This window comes from Phyllostomus hastatus, unplaced genomic scaffold, assembly GCF_019186645.2.
Source record: "Phyllostomus hastatus isolate PE091 unplaced genomic scaffold, TTU_PhHast_1.1 phas_contig_1, whole genome shotgun sequence".
Classification (NCBI taxonomy): Eukaryota; Metazoa; Chordata; class Mammalia; order Chiroptera; family Phyllostomidae; genus Phyllostomus; species Phyllostomus hastatus.
Window position 1 is genome coordinate 5,864,928 of NW_025333498.1, and position 8,377 is coordinate 5,873,304.

Below are 8,377 nucleotides of genomic sequence, written 5' to 3' on the forward strand. Positions count from 1 at the left end.
ATTAGTACACTTGCTTCTAATGGTCTGCCATCAAGATCACTTACCAAAGTGATCTTACCAGATACACTTACCAAATTGCAATTTGACTTAAAATTCTATATTATTCTATTTGCTTCATGGAAAAAAGAAACCTTTATTTTAAGGATAAAATGTAGTTAAGCTCTATTAATGCATTAAGGTGAATGAGGTACATCTGCAAGCTGCAGCAGCTGTGAGGACTCTGGCTCTGTGCTCACAATCAGCCATGGACTCCAGCGACAGGAATTTCAGCTCACTTCTCTGACATTGGATGGAACACCAATAACCCTGAAAAGAAACTGAAAACCTAAAAAGAATTTTGCAAAAGGATGTTTTCTGCATACTGTGGTGGACATGGAGTGGTCATTTATTATTAAAACGGAAATGTCCTCTATCAGACAGGAAATTACACAACTTCTTGGAATGCAAGTCAAACTTCCAAAATGAACAACTTTATTTTTTTTCTACAAAAAAGTAAGAGTATACTAAAACAGCTTTAAATATTTTAAGACCATATTAGTGTCTTGGATTCAGAGAATAATAATACCTGGGTGGTACTGAGTTGTAAACACAAGAAAAGAAGAATTGTATTCCACACCCTGAAATTTGATATTTTATCTTCAATTTTTTAAATAAACATTTTTATTGAACTGAAGCATGCTATGTAAAATACATAAAATCAAAGTGTGTAGGTTGGCAAATTGTCACAAAAAAAGAACAAATCCATGTGACTACCAACAGGGTCAAGATATAAAACATGATCAACATCTCAGAAATGCCTTCGTGCGCCACCATCATTGCTCTGCTCTTGCTGTCCACAGGCAACCGCTGTCCTCTTTCTCACACCAAGAATTATATTGGCCTCTTTTTGAACTTGATATAAAAGAAATTACACAATTTGCATTCTGGCGGGGAAAGCCTTTCATTCAGGTTTTTGATTGTGAGATTCATTCCTGTTGTTGCTTGTAGCATGTTTGTTCATTTCTGTGCTAATTGTGTCCATTGTGTTTTTGTGCCACAATTCAGTTACAAATTACTTTCTACTACTGAGGAATGTTTTGCTTATGTCCTGGTTTAGCTATTATGAATAATTCTGTGAAAATTACCAAAAATATTTTGGGGGTACATTTCTGCTTGGTATGTTCATAAAAGAGGATGTCTTAGATCATAGCATATGCACAAATGCAGATACTGACAGTTTTCCAAAGTCACTGTACCATTTTATACCCCATCACATTCCAGCTGATGCCTGTTTTTCTCACCACCTAGAGCTGTCATTCAAAAATTTTTATCATTTTAATTTGCATTTCCCTGGTGACTAACTATGCAAATTTTCACAAACTTACCAGCTATATGGAAATCCTTTCTTGGGTAGTGGTCTGTTTAAGGCTTTTCTCCTCTTTATTAAATCCAACTTCTCTTTGCTTTTTATTTCTTTGAGGATTCTTTAATTTCTCTCAAGATTCATTGGACCCATGGGTTATATGGAAGTATGTTGTTTAATTTCCTAATATTTAGGGTTTTTAGTTTAATTCTATTGTGGTGAGAGAACATAACTTGTATTATTGCTAGTCTTTTAAGTTTTTTTAGGATGTGTTTTATGGTCTATGTGAATGACTGTTCCACATGAATTTGAGAAGAATGAGCATTCTGCTGTTGTTAGATGGAGTATTCTATAAATAAATGTAAGGGAGTATTCCATAAATGGTGACGTGTAGGTGAAGGGAACATTCTATGATTTTCCAACCAAATGTTAATTCTTTTCACAGGGTTGTGTCTCAGGCTTCACAGATTTTTCCAGTGGTATATTTTTTCCTCCATATTCCCTACTCCTTTCTGGCTGAAGAATTCTTGCTCTCTACAAGGGCCTAACTCCTGTGACTGCTGTGTTGCCCTGCCCCACCCCACCTGATACCAACCCCCTCCTTTGGAGAGGCAATTGTGCTAGAAGGAAAAAGATAGGAAGGAATCTCTTCCCCCAGCTAAGATAAGGCTTGGGAAGTCCTTTTCCTGATTGAATAGGCTTTTGCTGTAGAGAAAACACAGTGTATTTCATAATGACTATTCTTCCACTTCCTCATTCAGTACCAAGGGGAGATTTCTCAGATGTTCACAAAGAGAACCTGGTGGGATTCCTGGAAGTAGAGATTTCAAAAGGGTGGATACTCACAGGAGTTTCTCACTTTTAGGCTAGTTCACACTTAAAAACTTCAAATTACAATAGGGGGGCATATCCACCCGCAGGGCCCCTCCCCCCCACCTCCGGCCGCCATGGATGAGAATAAGTCTACCAAGAGAAGATCTGCTTGGGGAGGAAGGCTGGCCTGTCTTTCAAAGGAGAAGGGCCAAGAGCCTTTTCCTCAACGGGCTTTTATTGGGTTCATTTGCACAAGAATACAGGTAAAGCTCATTAATCATTGTCAGGCAGTAAGGAACAAACAATAGATAACACAGAACTCTGAGGGCCTATTTTGAGTCAGGGTTAGATAGCTAAAGAGCAATAAAACTTTGAGGAACAAGCTCACTTCTTGCTTGGACCCTTATCATTTAATTGAGAGCATTCTAAACAAAGCAGTTTTCACAGGATTTTACATACTCTTTCTAAGGCCTGATTGCCTGGGGAGCCCACCCTTTCCAGCACAGGGCTGTACCACCCTCTGTCATTGTTTCAGGCTTAAGTCAGGCAGGGGAAGTAAGGTAGCCAAGAGATTAGGAGATTTCTTGCAGACAGAATGAGGACTTAGGCTTTGTCAAAGCCAAAAGGTAAGGGTCCACACCCCTTTTGCTGTAGCCCCCTAAGTCCTTCCTTGGGGGCCTCCCACGTGGTCTTGCCTGTCTTAAGTTGTTCCCTCCTTGGGGAATCTTACCCGTCATTGGCTAATCGACCAAGCCAGTTATGGTTTGGGGGCCAGTTATGGATGAAGTAAAAGGAGCAGAAGTGGAGCTCCTGCCAGGGAGATAAGCTTTTGTCTCCTTAGTGGCTTACGATCCAAGGTTGCTCCCTCAGCCTTAGTCATGTGGCTGGGGGGGGGGGGGGGGGGTTACAGCTTCTGAAACCAGGCAGAACAGTTCCCAAAAACAATCAATTTGAAAATCATTATCTAACAGGACACATTCCACTTATATAACCCTAACCCTTATAGAATATACCAGGTGTCATTTATAGTAGCAACATCCACCACTGGATCAGTTGCCACTGTTGCTCTGTTATTATCAAGCTCAAGCCTAGAATCATTAGTTGTTTTGATTCCCTTGTTGCTAGGTCCCGCTTCGTGATTGCAATATGTAGATGCGCTACTACAGTGAGAACTGGCACCATTGTCTTTGGCTCCATTACCATTTTCAATCTGTTGTTTCTTGCCTTGCTATAACCTGTTCATGGCCTGTATCTTCAGTCCCTCCTCAATGCAATGATTGAGCACTTGTGATTATTGTGTTTGCTGATTCTGGCTAATAGTCTCTCCTGATGAGCTTCATGCTCATCATGATTTGGGTAAATTTTGCTAATGAGTACATCAGTGTTGCGTCTGGCCTCAGTGATCTTTTGGAAACTAGCTTTTTCTGACAGTAGGATATTCTTTACTGCCACTTCTGTGGGCTGTGGTAACACAGACTGCACAAAAATGATGCAAACAATCCTTTGTAGTCATGGTGCTTTTCAAAATATTCAAGCCATTCCTTATTGCCTCCTGAGATGTTCATTGCTATTCATACAAACTGAGTTTCCATGTTTTTCTTAACAGTTGAGTTTCATTTGTCTGTACAGCCTGAGATATTGTGGCTCTTGCACTCCCAGGACTCTGCTGGCTGTGGCCGGAGCAAGAGTCAGTTACAGGTTACCATGGTCACCAGAGCCATTGCACAATACCCAGTTTAATTCCTGTTAATGATTTATATAGTGAAAACTCCAGGGATTCTGAAGTGAAATGTAATATTTATACTGCAACTGAAAACTCATTTTCTTAATATCCATGCCATATTCTGTATACTCTCTCAAGTTGAATTTTGTCTGTATGATATCAAATCATATAAATGGGAAGAGGAAAATAAATTTAAGCATGATATAAGAAAGATTGAGTTATGCCCATTCACAAATTTGGTCAATCTAAACATATGGCCATTATTCTTAATCAGAATAAGGGAAAAGGATATATGTCTACATCTTTACTACAGACACTGTAAGTGGGGTCCAACCTATGGCCCACAGACTGCATGCAGCCCAGGACGGCTATCAATGCGGCCCAGCACAGAATCATAAATTTACTTATAACCTTTTTTGCTCATCAATTTTCTCCAATGTTTGTGTATTTAATGTGTGGCCCAAGACAACTTTTATTCCAGTGTGGCCCAGAGATGCCAAAAGGCTGGACATCTGTGTTAGATAATAACTTTGGATAGGTTGCTGCACAGAAGAATATTTTACACAGAAATTGCACTGTATACTTTTGTTTCAGTTCTATATCTGGATAAATATTCCTCTACTTTTATGCAAAACCTCTTTTTAAGGTTCAAACAGTCTAGAAATACTGCACACTTCCCTTCCTTGTTTGTGCATTTTAAGACCACCTGAGTGCTCTCACCCTATATTAATAACTTTGTCATTGAGCTTACCTTACTCATTTGCTCCTCAAATTCCTCCATTGTCTTGGTGATTTCAACATCCACACATCCAATATTTTAGTTTGGGGACATACCTAACTTCAGTATTCCTCTCTACTTCATGGACCTGTTCCTACAACCACAGTGGATTTTGCCATTCATTTCAACCATTTTACTCTGAACTATTAAAATCATATACAAATCTCACTGCTGTTTCGCAAAACTTAGCTGTTCTGCTATCTCATTTTAATCACCTTGGCTCATTAATATTATTAAGAAATTCATTCACTGAGTACTGTGCTCCACATCTCTCAACCCATTTTCATCTTTACACGATCCCAGTTTCACTTCATTGCCTTTCATTTTAGTTGCCCAATTGGGATATCTTGAGAATCCTTGCTCCCCTTATACATTTTATAGTACCTGCTTGGCCAATTTTCAATCACTAATGAGAGCAACAGGTGCCTTCTCCAAGCCCAACCCAGGACCAATGCTACTAAAAAGCTATTGTTTATAGCCTTTACTGTGCTGTCAATATGATCAGTAATCAATATTACCATATATTTCTAATCATTTCTTGCTTTCCTCTTTTGAAGTGTCTACATCAACAACTAATTACTACTGCTATCCTTTTCAACACTCTCAGCAGGTAATTCGGCTGCAATCTGATAAAGAAATTAGATACTAGAGGAAAACTTAGAAGTTATTTTTGCTTTTAGACATTATCTTTGTTTTTACTTTATAAGATGAAGATACAGAACTTTTACAACAAAGCTCATCCTTGGGATATTCCTGGGAGGAGGGGTGTGTATGGTCGTGGCAGCTCAAACAAAAAACATTTACTTTTATACCTGTGTTCTTTGCTCATGTTTTTAACTTTTGTTGGAATGTTCTTTCTCTTCATCTCAACCTAGTCAACCTCCATCATACCACAAGATGTAGGCTTAACAACATTTTCTTAATAAAGGTTTTCTGAATCCTCTCACAAGTTAGAATTAAAAGTTTCAATTGATAATTTTTTAGCTCATTGTGCATATATATACATGTGCATATGTGCACATACACATATACATACATAATACATAATTATATATACACATACACAATTATACATAATACATAATACATAATATATAATATATGTAATATATATAACTATATATATTATATATAATTATGTATTACTTAACATAATCTTTGCCTGACTGTTACCAAACCATCTAATATTTAACTTTGGCATCGCTTCCTCCTTGGGACCTTTCTCAGTGTTTTACCCCTTTTTCTTTCTACTCCCAGCTGGCATATGTTAGAAAGCTCTTCTTGAGCTCCCACAGCATCCTATGGTTACCTCTGTCATGGTATTTAATACCTGCAATTCTAGGTGTTTAGCATATTTTTACTACTAGTAGATATCCTAGCAGTATATCCTAGTAGATGGTAAATTCACAGAACACAGAGCATTTGTTTTTAATATCTCTATTTCTAGTGCTTAGGCCAGGACCTGAAATATTATAAAGACTTAATAAATTATTAATAAAAAGAATAGATAATTTGTAATAGGTTGTTATTTTACTTGACCCTTCAAGTAAATGGTAATGGTTCTCAAATCTCAATTTTCACCTCACTTACTTTCATTCCAGAACCAAAAAGAAAGCTTAACATGTACCTGACATTTGATAAATATTTCTTAAATTAAATCATTTATAATATCTGTATCTCAAATTTGTCCAGGAAACTATCTGAAGTTAGCTGCAGCAAAAGAAAAAAAGTTAGCAACTCTTTCTCACCAAATTGTTACCTATTTATTGCACAAATTAAAACTTCTTTTTGCTAAAGTTGAAGTCACAACACCTGTAAGAACTGGAAAGCAAATGACCATGGATTACAAGATTTCTAAGGTAGATTTCTCAACACAATCTCAAAATCATTAAACGTTATTCTTCTAGAGTTTAGGCAACTTGTTCCCCTTCCTTTGATCCAGAATTTAGTACCATTAGAAAGCAAAGAAAGTAGAGATTTTATGGCTACTGAAATCAGAGTCAACTGATGTGTATACATCCAGAGGGATGACTTAGTAGGCCCAAATTACACTTATGGAAGTTGGAGAGATGCTATGTGTGTCATAGGGTTTAATATTAGTATTTTGAGTAATTTTGGGGTCCCTGTAGTTGACTTCTGTAGTCTTCAGGATGCAGTTCCTCAAAAATTGTTTGTTGCAATAAATGGCTATCTGATTGCCTATTTTTATGGTTATTCACAAAAACACAACTTTATGTCCTTTTATGAATAATAATCACATTCTTCTATGAGAAAATGTAAATTTTACAATAATTACAAGCAATACATTCTTAACACACCTTACAAATATCTGAATAAAATATATAAGCTAAAATAAATAAAAATCCAACAATCCAAAACTATAATTTATCTATACATGCAGAATTAAAATTTGGAGATAAAAATTTATGATTGATCATGTAAAACCAAATACTCTAAAATTTTATTGAAGATATATTCATGATTATATTTTTAATATATAAAATTCCACTAATATTGATTCATAATTTGATCATAATTATGTTACTCTGAAAAATAAGGGGAAGTGGAAATTATTCAATGTCATGGTTGTTAATCAAAATACGAGGTGATGGAGATATTAACAAATAATCCTGCTAAGACACTGTCCTCTCACTTCCGGTTCCCAGGTTTGAGAAGGAGCACGTACATGTGTATTTCTGTTGTATGCTCCTGGTTTACAGCCAATGGCAAGTCAACTTCTTCCTTTGACAGCCAGAGGAACTGAGTAGTACAAAGATTAAATAATTTGACAAAATCAGAGGTATTAACATAAAGAGTTACCATGCAATTTATTCACTTATATTAGAATGGTGTTTAATTATTTTATTGAGAATATGAAATATGTGTTGGTGACTTTAAATACCCAGATCCCATCAAAAATGCATAAATTTCTCGAAGATATAATTTTGGAGGTGAGAATACCAGTATGCTCAGAAGAACATGTATTAAATTCTCTACAAATATTTCAAAATTTGATATAGTTACTTTTTCTCTATGAGTAGCAATATTTCCTTTGCTTTATTTCCAATAGTGGCAATATTTCCAATTTACATCTTATTGACTAGAAGGGCCACTTTTTAAAAAGTAAATAAATAAAAATATAATTGAGGTAAAATTCACATAATATAAATTTACCACTTTAGAGTGAACAATCCAGTGATATTTAGTACTTTTATAACGTTGTGCAATCACCAACTAGCTCCAGTTCCCAAACATTTTCATCACCCCAACAGGAAACCCGGGCCCAGTAGCAGCTGCTTTCCATTTCCCTCGGCCTCTACCCCTGGCAACCACCAATCTGCATTCTGTCCCCGTGAATTTACCTATTTTGGATATTTCATCTACATGAAATCACATAAAGCATCACCTTCACCTGGCTTCTTTCAATTAGTATAAATATTTTTAAGACATATCCATGTTGAAGCATCTATTTGTTTTGAGTGCTCTTTTCAATTTTGAGGGGTGTATACAAAAGGACTACTTCTATGGTAAATGACATAAGAACTAAATGAATTTCCACAAATCTAAAATTAAAAATAAGATATTAAAAGAAATACTAAAGCATAGATTAATCACACACAAGTATTGCCTTTGGTTCCTTTCATCTCACTTTCTTTCACCTTCTTCCATATACCTTCTCATTCTCATCCCTATGTGATATCTTATCTCCTCTATGAAAATA

The 8,377-nt window shown here is 36.2% G+C and overlaps 1 pseudogene; it reads right to left on the reverse strand.

Moving 5' to 3' along the window:
• Positions 1–3,155: 3,155 nt before the first annotated feature.
• Positions 3,156–5,521, reverse strand: LOC123814236 (annotated as a pseudogene).
• Positions 5,522–8,377: the final 2,856 nt, after the last annotated feature.